Genomic DNA, 12537 nt, shown 5'->3' on the forward strand with positions numbered 1-12537 from the left:
TTAGTTTCACATGTACACATGTGAAGTGGAAAAAATTAGCCATCTACCCATTTTTCACAGTAAAACCTTAACTCAAATAGCCAGTCTTGTTTAGTGATTAAGTGCCAGGATGAAAACCAGGAGACAATTCTAGGCCTCACTTTCAAGGCAAGAAAGCAGCTGGATGACTTTTGGTCTAGCCCAATCTACATCACATTGTTGTTGCTTTTTATAATGGTTTTGTGATTTATAATAACAATGTAATTAAACATTACAGTTAAGAAGATGAAAACTAAAAAGAATTAAAAAAGAAAGTACGGAAAAGAGAGATAAGGAACAAAAAATAGAAAAGAAAGAAAATGATTATAGTAAAGGAAAAAAAATATCTTGGGAGCAATGAGACATTGTGAGATCACAATCAAACATGCACACAAAATAAGTTAACCGTTAATACAATCATGATCAATAGTATGCGGTAGTGCTCACAATAAATACTTATAATAACCCTTAATAACCAGGGCTTACTAAATCCTGTTCTTAGGATCTGCAACAATACACTAAACCATAAAATAACAAAAGGGGGATTTGCATGACACATTATTCTAACATAAACTTAGCTAATTTCTAGTTCACTGCAAAGGCAGCATATGTGTGCTTGTAGACATAATTTGAGAAAAGAAATGAAAAAAGAGACACCATCAACCTGGATTTAACCTGGAAATGAGGAGAAACTTTCTGACAGTGAGAACAATCAACCAATGGAACAGCTTGCCCTTGGAAGTTGTGGGAGCGCCATCACTTGAGACTTTCAAGAAGAGATTGGACTGCCATTTGTCAGAAGTGGTGTAGGGTTTCCCGCTTGGGCGGGGGGTTGGACTAGATGACCTACAAGGTCCCTTCCAACTCTGATTATGTCATCTGTTATCAAGAGATTCTTGCTGGAATGCATAGATTTTCTCTCATTCTGAATCATGATAATAAATTTTGACAATTCGAATATTATTCTGAATCTTTTTCTCCCTAAGACACCCTCTAAGAATACTGTTTGCTTCAGTTTTGCTTGTGTTTGTAATTGAGGAAAGTTTACGAAGTTTTGTCCTCCAGTGTAGTGTTTTTCAACCTCAGCAACTTTATGATGTATGGATTTCAACTTCCAGAATTCCTTAATTGAGAAACTGCTCTACTGTAATTTTAGCCTCCAAAGAAAAATTGCATTACTGACTCCCTGGAATTTTTTACCCTTTGGATATATTTTTTTACCAATAAAATATAGATATTCCAACCCTTCTGTCTTCAATTGGTAAACTCATTTATTTCTTATTTCTGAAAAACATGCTTTAGGATTGGTCCACATAGAGTTGAAGGATCAATGTTAGAAACAAATCAACCTTTTTGCTCAACATCTCTAGAGATTAGTAATTCCAGTCAACCTGGTAGGTCATGGACTAGATGCATCATATGTGTGTCTCAACAGAAGATAGTTTCCTATATCCATATTTCCAGTTATATAGCTAATTTATTTAGTTCAATGCACATGTTGTCTGAACTCTTCTAACTAAAAGGTTACAACCATGTGAGTCTGAGCTTTAAAAATGTGGACCAGAAGAAAGCAAAAACTGTCCTCCAGTGGCCCTCTACATCTAAATGACATACTGTGCCCAAGGTGATTTGGCTTAACATGTTTTTATGATCTCAGCCATCCTAATTTATAAACTATGATTTATAGCTTTCATCATTTATTTAATATAACATAGCATTAGCATATCATAATGAATGAATCAATTTAGTAGGCATCCATAAGTTTCAGCCCAAATCTAGTATACCTAGCTTCAGTCCTATAAAGTTGCTCAATTATCTCAGTCACTAGAAGATCCCACATTGGTGATAGTTTTACAATCCTGGGTGGGTTGAGCAAGGCAACCTTCTCCTCTCTCCTCTCTAACGACAGAAGGAATTAGTTAACAAAAGAACCATCTCTGGGATAAGTTCTTGTATCCCAAACAGAGGGCAGGTCAGTGCATCGCATGCAGTCCTGTGAAATAGATTTACTAATGGATTACATAAGCAGAGCACTGCAGGGAAGTCTACATCCATAAAACAAAATGGTCCTAATGTCCAATGACAGTTTTCAGTATTCCATCTCATGTTCCATTTTCCTAATTAATTTAAAATGTATTAGACAAAGCTAGCATGAAGACATATAAATTAAAATATCCCTGGAAGCCACAAACATATATAATGGTTCATTTACTCAGATAAGTTTTTTTAAAGACCCTCCCCCTCTCCTTTTTTTCTTTCATATGCTATAGCAAATAATCATTTGCTGCTGGTCTATTGGTCATACGGATTTGTGCATCTCAGATTTAATAGCTTTAGATTAAAAAGTTAATTACTGGTTACAAATAACAATGGAGTTATAGGTCATATTTGTAAGCCTGGCATATCTTCTACCTTCCACTTCTGTCTTTGTTGGCAAGAAGCAATATCCACAGATTATAATAAACAAGAACTGAAAATAAATATTAATCTTTGAATACTTTTAAGTACTTTAGGATTTACTCCAGAGAAGAAATAAAATAAAATTGCAATACATTTTTATCATTGTAGATTTAAAAAACTATCCTAAAATGAACCTGAAATATAGGAACGTGAGTTCTGATGAATCAGAACTCACCTATTTTGCTTGAATCATTTTTCCCAACATAGGAAGTTTATACGTTAGAGTTTATGAGATAAATGTCTATTATCTCCTTTTTAAAAAAATGATTTTATTAAAGAAAATTTTTACATAATACTAACAATAGAAATCAACAAAAAAGAAAAAAGTAAACAAAGAGAGAGAGAAAAGAAAAAGAAAAGAAAGAACTACTGATGTTTTTCACAGCAATTATAAGTTCAAATTTATTTTAACTCCTGTCTAAAATTACATCATATTACTCTCCTTTCTATAATCAATCCTCTCTAATCATCAAAACTATAAATCATAAGTTCATTTTCTTTTTCATTTTTACACAAAAACCTATCAGAGGTTTCCAGTCAGACAGTGTCTTTCCTCTAATCAAAGGAGTTAGTATTTCTTTCAGTGTCTGTTATTTCCATAAGATCAACTTTGAGATTGCTAAAGATTATTGCGTCAAGGAAACAAGAATTAGTTTGGAATCTTGGTCTATTTGCTTAATTTAAGTTTGGAAGCCCAAAATGTTGTTTGAATTCTAAACCACATGTGATTCAAAGCATGATTTGGCTTGACTTAAAGAAATGAGTTGGGATCCCACCGGTTAAGCTAAGATGTTCCTATCTGGCCCACCCATTATGCTTTAGTGTTCTGTGTCAGCCCGGCCTCTGTGGTTGCTAGACCACAGCTGATTCTAGCCAATTATATATCAATTTTCCTACAATGAACAAAGAGCTTTCCCATTATCCCCTTCTATATGCAGCCACTTTGCTCTGAAGGGTTGAGGACACATTTATGTATTTATTGACATGACCACGAAAAGTTGGGAATAAAATCCCTGTCGACATTGATGTTCTGGGAAAGGTTGAATGGCCCTTATGTCAACTAGGTGTTGAATGGCCGATTCCATAAGGGCCCTTTTTGAACTGTTCCGTGAAATGGGACAGAACACAAAATTCTCTGGTAGTGGCGAGAGAAATTCCAACTATAGCCCTGACTGTACAGTGTTGAGTACACGGGTGTCCATCTTTGACTCCTCCCATCTGGAGGGGAAATAAGCTAAGTGACCTCCGATGGGTGCAGAGAACGAGGGATTACTTAGAGCAACAAAAGGAACAATCCCCTCCCCCACGAAAGGGCTGTTTACCCGCAGAACGATGTTGAATGCCGGTTGCATCTTGGCATTGATCTTGTCGCTGGGAATATGCCCTCTCTGGCCAGGAAAAACGGGGGGTAGTCTTGGGCCGAAATGTCGGTGGACAGTATGGAGCAGGGCGATAGTCAGTTTTCTTTCCTGATGAGGAAAGAACCTTCCGTTTGTCCCTGGTCTCGATGAGATGTGGCTCTAGTGCATCGCCAAAGAGCCTTTCACCTGTACAGGGAGCTGAAGCCAGTTTCCACTTCTGGCGCGACTCCGCCTGCCAATTCTGAAGCCATAAGAGCCTTCTCACTGCCACCGAGGAGGCCATGGCTCTGGATGCAAACATGGCAGAATTAAGGGTCACGTCCACCATAAATTCTGCTGCTGCTATTATTTTATTGAGGTCCTGGTGAGACCTGAAGTCAGAAGCCAGAGTCCGGTCTTGCAGTTGGTGCAGCCAGCGGAGCAAGGCCCTTGTGAAAAACGATGCAGCAGTTGAAGCCCGGACAGCACAGGCAGCTGCTTGGTGGGTGCGTTGGATTTTAAAAGAGCTGATTTCAATAAACTCAGAGAGAACTTGGGAAAGATTCCGTGGATGAAAATCCTAAAGAGGAAAACAACTCAAGAATCTTGGGAAACTCTAAAAAGTATGATCATAGAAGCCCAGACCAGCTCAATACCACTGAGAAAGAAAAACAAGAAATCCAAGAAAAAACCAAAGATCTCTCTGGCAAATAGAAACAAAAAAAGGACAAGTACATAAAATGGAAAGACATACAACTAAGGCAGAATATCAGCAGATAGCCAGAATCTGCAAAGACAAAGTCAGGATAGCAAAGGCTCAGAATGAACAAAGACGTGCAACAAAAGTCAAAGATAATAAAAAAAAAGTTTCTTCCAACATAGAAATAACAAGAAAAAAATCAAGGAAACAGTCGGTCCACTAAAGAGAGAAGATGGCAAGGAAGTAACAGGCAACAGAGAGAAAGCAGAACTGCTTAACTCATTCTTTGCATCCGTCTTCACGCAAAAAGAAACTATAGCTCAACCCACCAAAAACATGACTGTAAAAGACAGACCAGAAATAAAAGTTAAAAGAAGCAAAAAAATAGTGAGAGAACACCTGTCTGTTCTTGATGAAAACAAATCACTGGGGCCTGATGGATTACATCCCAGAGTTTTAAAGGAGTTGGCAGAGGTCATCTCAAAACCACTGCACCATATCTTTCAAAAATCCTGGAGCATCGGGGAACTACCAGAGGACTGGAAAAGAGCTGATGTGGTTTCCATTTTCAAAAAAAGGGGGGGGGGAAACAGACCCAGGAAACTATAGACCAATCAGCCTAACATCAATACCCGGGAAGATACTGGAAAAGATAATAAAAAAACAGATCTGGCAATATCTAGAAACAAGTAAAGTAATAACTAGCAGTCAGCACGGGTTTGTTAAAAATAGATCATGCCAAACCAATCTTATTTCATTCTTCAACACAGTGATTAAATTAGTAGACCAGCAAAATACTGTGGACATAATATATTTAGATTTCAGCAAGGCATTCGACAAAGTAGACCACAACCTACTTCTTAGTAAGCTAGAAAAAAGTGGAATAGATAGTACCACCACTAGATGGACTTGCAACTGGCTGGCAAACCGCACTCAACGAGTAGTCCTTAATGGGTCTAAGTCTACATGGAGGGAAGTAAGCAGTAGGGTGCCACAAGGTTCCGTCTTAGGCCCAGTACTCTTCAATATCTTCATTAACGACTTAAATGAGGGAATAGAAGGGGAACTTACCAAATTTGCAGAAGGTACTAAGCTGGCAGGAATAGCTAACACCCAAGAAGATAGGCTCAAGATCCAGATGGATCTTGACAGACTAGAACACCGGGCCTTATCTAACAAAATGAAATTCAACGTAGAGAAAAGTAAAGTCCTACACTTAGGCAAGAAAAACCAAAAGTACACATAGACTGAGTGAAACCAGGCTCAATAGCAGTAACTGTGAGAGGGATCTTGGAGTCTTAGTGGACAGAGGGATACAATCAAGATCAAGGGAAGTACTAATACCACTCTATAAAGCAAGACCACACCTAGAGTACTGCATCCAGTTTTGTTACCACTTTATAAAAAAGATGTTGAGACTCTAGAAAAAGTACAGAGAAAAGCAACCAGGATGATTAGGGGCTAAAACATACAACGAACGGTTGCAGGAACTGGGCTTGGCTAGTCTAGTAAAGAGACGACCACGGGAGACATGATAGCAGTCTTCCAATATCTGAGGTGCTGCCACAGAGAGGAAGGGGTCAAGCTATATTCTAAAGCGCCTGTAGGCCAGACAAGGAATAATGGATGGAAACTGAACAAGGAGAGATTTAACCTGAAATAAGGAGAAACTTTCTGACAGTGAGAACAATCAACCAATGGAACAGCTTGCCCTTGGAAGTTGTGGGAGCGCCATCACTTGAGATTTTCAAGAAGAGATTGGACTGCCATTTGTCAGAAATGGTGTAGGGTTTCCCGCTTGGGCGGGGGGTTGGACTAGATGACCTACAAGGTCCCTTCCAACTCTGATTATCTGTCATCTGTTATCTGTTTGAGTGTCTGTTTGGAGCATTTGTTCTTGGGCTTAAGTACATACTCTGGCTCGGTGGGGATGACAGAGGAGAAGAATGAGGCCACGACCGGAGCATCTACAGGGGGCACTGCAAGAGCATTGGCTAGGGATGGACCCACATTGTAAAATCGTCTATCGTTAGACAAAAGGCGAGGACCTGCAGTGGGGGAAGCACACTGTTCCCTGACCAGGTCGAGAAAAAACAGGGGTGAGGGTAAGACCTCCATGTAAATTACCGGCTTGGAGAAGAGGGAGTCTCCTTGCCCAGAGGGTTCCCCTTGTGGTTCGGGAGCCACTTCCTCAGGGGACAGCTTGGCTGTAACCAAGAAGTGGTTTGAATAAGGCTGGTTTGAAGACTGGGGCTGAGGGAGATTGATCTGGGCGAGATTCTTCCTCCTCTGAGAAGTTAGGGTTCCAGATCTCCCCCTCTTCCCGATCTGAACGAGGTGACTGACTGTGCACAGAAGGGTCAGCGCAGTTGTCCTCTCCATAATCCTCCTATTCTGAGTGGGTGGAGAGAGCCCTGTGCTCCTGGGGTGGATGAAATCCTCTATGAAGGGGCAAGGGGCCCTGGGGTTGGGAAGGGAAAAGGGAGTGAGTCCTTTCTAAGGGCCAAAGGATTTGCTGGAATCCTTCAGCCAACCGCTGCCTGATGGCAATAGAGACAACATCCTGAATCTCCCTAGGTCTGTCGCTAATGGGAGGATCAAAGGATCGAAGGCCTGCTGCAGTGGGAGTAAAGGTAGATTCCGGTCTAGGCCGGGAGCTGTCCTGGACCCTGGATGGTGAAGGGGTGGCATAGGCCCAAGTCGCCTGTTTGAAGTTAGGCCCTGACATGCTTAGGTCTTGAGGATTGAGTTGTTCCTCAAGCCTCTCAGGGGACTAAGATGGAGGGTTTCCAAAGGATCCTGAATTTTCCTCCCTTCCCCTAGAAGGGTTTCCCTGGTAACCCTGGGGTTCTCCTAATTGGGAAGCCTGTTACAGTTGCCCTCTCATTTGCTCTATTGTTTTATTAAACTGTCTCTCTAAGGCAGCGTGTCTTCGTTTCTCCAGTTCGGCCTGGGAAGTTTTCTTGGGAGCCAGAGCCTTGGCCCTAATTTTTGCAGCCACTTCTCTCTGTACTGATTGAGATCGCTGTCTGTGTCTTTTTCTTCTGGCTGGTTGGAGGGCCATGTCCTCTGGACAAGGAAGTTCAGCTTAGGCCTTGTACTGATCCATGGCAAGAACAGGCAAAGCACAAGAGGTGATGGAAGCTACCCTCAGAATGTGCTGCCTATTAGTGGGGCCTTGCTGCTGAGGAATCCCAGATATTTGCCCTTTTTTTGACGCCAATTTGAAGTTGGGCCACTTAAAATGGCTGCTCACCTCGTGCAATGGAGGATTTGCTGCTCAAAATGGCTGCCCGCACATGCTGTGGCCTCTGTGATAGCGGTCGCTCTTTAGGCTGCTAAGAGCAACAATTCGGCAGCTGAAAAGAGCAGTCTCCGTAAAAAGCGATCAGCTGGCTGGCGCTGTTATCGCTTTTGCTGATTGTTTGTGATTGGTGCTACTCGCGAGGGGAAGGCTGTGGGGGAGGTTGATGGATGCTTCCCTTACTTGCCTTCCCTGATGCTAGAACATCAAGTCCTCAGCATTGCAGGAGAGCGGAGCCCCAGTCTCCTGAAGACACAGCTGCCCGGATCCCCGGGAGCTGTGTTTAAAGCTGTATTTGCTTTTTTTTTTTTTTTTGAAGAGTTTGAATGGTAGAATTATCACAGTGCTTTCAGAGACACAGCTTACTGACTAAAAGAAGCCGAGTTAAAGCTGGGGAGATTCTCAGGGGTTGGCCTTTTATATACAAGAACAGACTTAGCTTAATGACATCTTCAGAAGGAGTCTAACCCATCCTGAGCTCTCACAGCAGCATGGAATAGAATAGGCATGGCAACAGACCAGCCAATGGGAGCTGAATTGGAAAGTGAAATTAGAACTGACCTGGGTGTGGCTCTAGTCTTGCTTGCTTGCTGAAACTGATATCTGCTCTGAGCTGCTGCTTGCTGTTTGTGCTGTTACATTGAAAGAATCTACAAATCAGAGGTGGTATTCAGCAGGTTCTGACCAGTTCTGGAGAACCTGTAGCAGAAATTTTGAGTAGTTTGGAGAACCGGCAAATACCACTTCTGAATAGCCCCACCCCCATCTATTTTCAGTTTCCGGAGTTTCAGCTTATCAGCTGTGTCTTCTTTTGTTGCCCTGCATAGGAGAATGGAGCTGGAAAGCAGGTTAATGGGGTGGGGAGGGAATGGGATTTTGCAGTATCCTTCCCCTGGAGTGGGATGGGAATGGAGATTTTACAGTATCCTTCCCCTGCCATGCCCATCAAGCCATGCCTACAGAACCAGTAGAAAACCACTGCTACAAATGGTATTGTAAACTTTACTCATATTATTTTTATAAAGAAGTTAATGATCGTGCTGATTCAGTCATCTGTGTGTTTTCTGGACTTGAATTTATGCTGCAAACTCTAACACAATCATCATAAATACATGCCAGTTGCCAACCATCTACATTTTGATCATGTGACCATGGGGATGCTGGTCATAAAGAATTTTTAGTGCTGTCATCTAACGGTTACTAAATGAGGGTTGTAAGTCAAGGACGACCTGCATTACTTTCTTGGAAGTTTCCTTTTGGTTGGCTTCCAAATATTTTCTTCCGAATACTTGGTGCTATGTTTTATTGTTTACTCAGCCTTTGTTCTGGGGTGGCACCCATAAGTCTATTCTGCATTCTGAACAACTTGCTTGGAGTGGTAGCATTTTTATTTACTATCAACTGCTTTCCATAGCACATTGTGTGTAATTATTTCTTAAACTTTGGTCATATTTATCTCTACATCTTCATTATGGAAGGTTTTTTAAGAAAAGACTGGACAACCGTTTATGTGAAATGCTTGAGCAGGGGGAGGGCTGGACTAGCAGACCTCCAAGGTCCCTTCCAGCTGTATTATATTCTAGATTCTATTTTTTTCCTCCAAATGCATCATATGGATGATTTAAGGAAGCACTTTAATTGAAAACCCTGTTTGAAAAAAAATAGAAGTGGTTAAACTAAGAAATAATGGTAAGGCATTGACTTCAAGCTCATTTGGTATTTGATGGCGTATGTGGCATTCAGTTTTATTGTGGTGGTTGGATAGAAGTGGCTCTGTGAGGCCTGTTCTGCAGCCTTAGAGATATGACTCAGAAGTTAAAATCCATGAGTGCATCGTCAATGATTAAAGACATATAACCATACAGAAGGACTCATTGTTAATGTTACATTTCTTCTGGTAGCCTGGCTATTTTTAGATTGGTATTTTAAAATGAGTTACCTAGTTTGGGTAATGAAACGTCTGGGAGAAAGCAACCAAGCCTCAGAGAGCACCAAGAACTCCTCATTTCAATCCTGAGCTACAAATATTCTCCTTTATTGGTAAAATGAATTACCACACAAATGCCAAAGCACACAAAAGACTTAACAAATTGGACAAGCATCTAAGATATATTCACATATAATTGCAAAGTATATATTAAGTATTACACATGCGGCAAGCGTATTTCTTTTAATGCAGTTGCTCGCTGTTCTACTTTAGCAAACTCCAGGTTTAAAAAAAAAATTTTTCATTGGGTTATTTCAAAATATATGAAAAGGAAATTGGGAGGAAATTTTGAAAAGGCAGGCTATAAAATTGGAAGTTATCTAAGCCTAGGTCAACTTAAAGGTTCCTCCCAATTAGACAATCTGCCATGCTTAGTGCAATAGAACATTTCATCTATTCAGACTTGGGCCTTTCTCCATCACTTGGCTTTCATCATGACTGAAAGGCTGAGAAAACCTCAGTTGATTAAATGCTTAGTTGTTAATCAGAATAATCATACAAAAAAAGTCCACTGCAGTTCACGACAAGTATAGCTCCCACACACCAATGTTTGAATCCTAACTTTCATACTCCTTTCTTTTTCAGTGAATGGACAGTTTGCCATTTTCTTCCAAGGTGGGTGGTATTCTCATAAGGTTCTCTTGAGCCTGGGAACAATTTGTTCCAATCCCACCAGTTTCATTCCTGACAGAGACCACAGGAAATCCAAAGGCTGGGGGGAACAGAAAGAACTTGGAGGAAAGCAACATGAAACCACTCTGGTGTATTGTCAAGAAAACCACAAAGACATGAACGCTCATAGAAGACTTTAAGTTACCTGAAATTGCTTGAAAAACATTACAAAGGGAATTTCCATTAGAATAACTCCAAAGCCATTGTTAAGTTATGAGTTAGGGTTAATTAGGCGGCTTGCAAAGAGGACAGATTTCTGACACAGCTTTCTTCTGCCTAGCAAACAGGTCTATTAAAGAATCTTGTATCCATTAATAAACAGAAACTATGCATTGCTAGACTGAGCTCATCTAGGCTAGTTAGTAAATTACAGGTTCACTTGCCTTATGTGGTCTATTGCTTTCATATGGTGGGGCACTATTCAAAGTGAAAAGATCTATGAACTCGCAGAGAACTATTTGAAAATCATGAGAATGTTTGATTCTGTGCCAGAATTAAATAGACTCCCTGTTATCATGGAATGAGAAGGAACAAAGTCAGCATTTACCATGGATTTATTTATACAATAACTGAAAGGCATGGGCTTTTCTGAACATGTGGTATATTAGATATCCAAGATGATTCAAGGCTGTCAGGGGCATGATTATTACACTTCAGTTGAAAATAAGACAACATTCTCATGAAGTCATAAAACTCAGCCTTTTGATGTAATGTTGGATTTTGGGTGCCTTGGTCCTTGGCTTCTTACCTTCTTTGTCCAATGGTCTCCTCACAACGTACTGACGGACGTCATCTTCTTTGGAGAGATTAAATAGCCTTCGGATTCTGCTGGATCTCTTGGGACCAAGGCGACGGGGCACAGTATTATCGGTCAGTCCAGGGATATCCTTCTCGCCTTTCTTTATAATGACCAAGTTCAAGACGCTTAAGTTGGCATCAACAATGCATCCTCGAACCGATTTGCGTTTTCGTTCTCCTAGGACGGTAGCAGGAGTGGCCCTTGCTAAGCAGCAGACAAACACGGCTGTGAGTGAGGACACCTTGCTTCATGGGGAAGCCTTGCTTGTCATTGCCACCACTAATGCGGACAACATAGCCCTTCCACTCTTCCCCAAGAGCATCAGCAGAGACCTCTGCAGTCATCCGCTTCTCATAGAACGTGCGCAGCTTACTCTCATTGTCCACCTCGATGAGCTTCTGACAGCCAGTGGCGGGGAATGAAATATTGAGCTTCATGGCACCTAGGCGGCCACACGGGAAAAAGGAGTGTGTGTGAGCTTCTACTTTGCATTTTGTCTTCTTTTAGTGTTACGACCTTTCTTGGGAGCAGAAAAAATACTCAACATACTAACAATGAAAGCAAAAGGTTATCCTATCAGAAAGGAAGAATGAAGATGTACCGATAATCAAATTACAGATGACAGCTAGCTTTTGGGGCTTCCCATGATTTGGCATCTGCTATTATTATGTGTTGCTATTTAATCCATAAACTGTTAGACCTAAGATGAGTATTAACTTCAATCATTAGGAACAATATAGTTCATCCCAGCAATAATTTCAAATAGAATGTTTAATACTTGGGTTGCTATAGTTTGCTTACTTCTTGTACTTCTAGATAATTAAGGCAGAAAACAATGCAACTTTCATCTTCATTTTAGAGAAGCAATTAATTATATAAGAGCCCTGGTGGTGCAGTGGTTAGAATGCAGTACTACAGGCTTACTCACTACTCACTCCAGAAGTTCATTCCTTACCAGCTCAAAATTGACTCAGCCTTCCAAGGTTGGTAAAACGAGGGGCCAGATTGTTGGGGGAAATATGCGGACTCTGTAAACCGCTTAGAGAGGGTTGTAAAGCTCTGTGAAATGGTGTATAAGTCTAAGAGCTATTGCTATATTGGGTTGGGTTAAAAAAAATAATATTCATACTTGCAGTGTGGGGGAATTCTCTGGATGAAAAAAAAATCAAAATCACATAGTGTAGGAGAAGTGGTTGATGACAGGAAGAGGTTGTTAATATTTCCACCATGAATCTAAATCAGAGAATTTATATGTGC

The 12537-nt window shown here is 40.8% G+C and overlaps 1 protein-coding gene and 1 pseudogene across 1 annotated transcript in view; both read right to left on the minus strand.

Annotated features, from left to right (window-relative positions):
* The window catches only part of DIP2C (DIP2 acetate--CoA ligase C (putative)), a 370495-nt gene that overhangs the window by 219881 nt on the left and 138077 nt on the right, over positions 1 to 12537 (minus strand). The window lies entirely within an intron of this gene.
* LOC113422032 (small ribosomal subunit protein eS6 pseudogene) lies at positions 11159 to 11742 on the minus strand (annotated as a pseudogene).

Source organism: Notechis scutatus, chromosome Z (assembly GCF_049901735.1).
Source record: "Notechis scutatus isolate UNSWTSFEM ecotype Mainland chromosome Z, rNotScu1.2, whole genome shotgun sequence".
NCBI lineage: Eukaryota > Metazoa > Chordata > Lepidosauria > Squamata > Elapidae > Notechis > Notechis scutatus.